This window comes from Simochromis diagramma, unplaced genomic scaffold (genome assembly GCF_900408965.1).
Source record: "Simochromis diagramma unplaced genomic scaffold, fSimDia1.1 OVJJ01000321.1, whole genome shotgun sequence".
NCBI lineage: Eukaryota > Metazoa > Chordata > Actinopteri > Cichliformes > Cichlidae > Simochromis > Simochromis diagramma.
The window spans coordinates 6,319,473-6,322,079 of record NW_024386772.1 but is presented as its reverse complement, the minus strand read 5'-3'; positions in this window follow the sequence as shown (position 1 = coordinate 6,322,079).

Sequence of the window (2,607 nt, the reverse complement as noted above, 5' to 3'; positions counted from 1 at the left end):
CTTTTGTTTTCACGTGAATTATCATTCATTCCAAAACAAACTCTTTTGTGACTGTGGGAACCAGTTATCTGTCAAGGCCAAGTCCCACTCTTTTGCAGCGAGCAGGGAGGTGGATTCAACCATCAATGTGGAAAATGTGGGCTGCAGTGTTGATGTTTTTCACAAGAGGGCACACCTCACCTGCTGTATGAGACCTCTGCTGCTGAATGTTGTTATCTGACTCCCACACTTGTCTGTAACTGGTTATTGTGTGTTTCTGACATAACTACTTCTTACACTTTCCTCATTCTTTTAATAGATCAGCTGTTCTGTGCGACTTAGGTGTTTATGTCTGATATGCTGCTGCTACTGCTGGGAATTACTACATTCAGTTTAATTGTGTCTAGTCCAATTAGAGATTGAAAATTATTCTGGAGAAACCAGACTTTATTAGGAACACCTGTTCAAAAAATTTTTTTTTAAGTCATTAGCCAATAGCACGATTCAGTTACTCAACTCAGTGCATTTAAGCACATAAGCATAATGAAGGCAATCTGCTGAAGTTCAGTCTCAGCATCAGATTGAAAAACAAAGGTGATTGATGTGAGTTTAATGATGCCAGAGGAAAATGGCCATACTATTTATAGCTGATAGGAAGGCAACAGTAACTCAAAATAACCTCGTTTACACCTAAACTATGCAGAAGAGCATCTCTGAATTCACAGTAAGTGGAACCTTGAAGCAGATGAGCAGCAACAGCAGAAGACTACAACCGGTTCCACTTCTGTCACAGGAAACTGAGGCTACATTTCACACAGGCTCACCAAAATTGGACAATAGAAGGTAGGTCAGAATTTGGCAATAATGTAAGCATACAGTGGTACAGTGAATGTTTTCTTGGCACACTTTATGGTCCTTAGTACCAAATGAGAATCATTTAAATGCCACATCCTACCTGAGTACTGTTGCTGACCATCTCCATCCCTTTGTGGCCACAGTGTAGTGATGGCTGCATCCAGCAGGATAATGCAAGTGTCACAAAGCTTAAATCATCTTAAACTGATTTTCTAAACATGACAGTGGAGTCATTGTATTCACATCGTCCCCACAGTCACCAGATCTCAGTTCAGCAGAGCACCTTTGGGATGTCCAGCAAACAAATTTGAAGCAACTGTGTGATGTTATTTGTCAAAATAGACACAAATCTTTCCAACTTGTTAAATCTGTGCCACAAAGAACTAAGCATTACCAAGGTGAATCTTACTAGTCGATCAGTGTAAGTTTTGAATTGCAAAATAGTGTATAAGAAACCATGAAGACAGCAAAAAGCATATAAGGAAAGAAAATCCTGCAAACACACGCACCAAATTAATATAGTGCGACACGCTGCCGACTTTAATACCCTACAATGCAAGTCAATACTAATTTAGGAAAATTGACATAAATGTGACCATCTAATGATTTTGTTGTACTATTTTGAACAACATGAACAAAAAATGTTTAAAGCTTTCTGCCTGTGTTGGGCAGCTTTTGCATCTCAAAAAGGTAATACATTTTTATAAGCCCAGGTACAACAGGTACTGCTCCACCAGCGTGACCATTATTCGAACCGGTAGACCAACAAGTGTTTTAAATCCAACGCCTGGTGTACTGGGAGTTTGTGGTCTCTTCCTGTGAGAGAGCTTCACCTCTGCAGCATAACATCTGAACCAGTGAATTGCTTGTTATTCAAATCAAACTGGCTCTGTGTAATCCATCTCACTTAGGATGGATGTCACAATGCATCCAACTGCATGCCGCAGGCACTTAGTTTAAAGCATCCAGGGGTTATGTACTCCAGCAGTTGTTTATAAGTTTTCCAGTCCTGACACCTGTCTTTTTTAATGCATCTCTGGTGTACGGAAACGATCCTCAAGAAACTTTTTGTTTACTGTTTAAACGTTACACGTTTCTTCTCGGTGAATTTCAGTCTCAGCTCTATCTGTCTTGAACAAAGAGCTGCGTCTTAAAAAGCTTTGTGCTTTGTATGTATCTTACATACACATCATACTTCAGTGTCTCTGTTCCAGAGTTATGAAAAGCTCTTCATCTCAATTAGTTTTGAGAATTTATTGCATGAGCTTGCCTCTGGCTTTTACTCATTAATAGTGCATCTAAAAAATAGAAATAGTTCTTTTTTAAAAGAATTTTGTCAAAAAGGCACATTTCCTTTTTTAATTATTACTCATAAGGGCAAGTCTTTTGTCATTTTAATTTTGATAATTATGTCTTACACATCATGAAAATCAGAAATCCAGTATCTCAAATTATTAGATCAGTCAAAAATCATTTGCACTACAAAACTGTCCAACTTCACTTATATAGTCAATACCAAGATGGATGCAATCAAATTGTTGTATTGCTGAGGTGCTATTGTAACCCAAGGTTGCTTTAATAGCTCCTCTTCTGGACAGTAGTTGAGGTGAGTTGAATGGCCATCCATTAATCGGGACAGGTCACCAGTCTGTCATAGGGCTAACACGTGGAGGCAGAACACCACTATCCAATTTACTCACATTAATACCTATGTCTAATTTAGAATCTGCAATTAATCAACATCGATGCATTTGCTTGAACTGTAGGAAACTG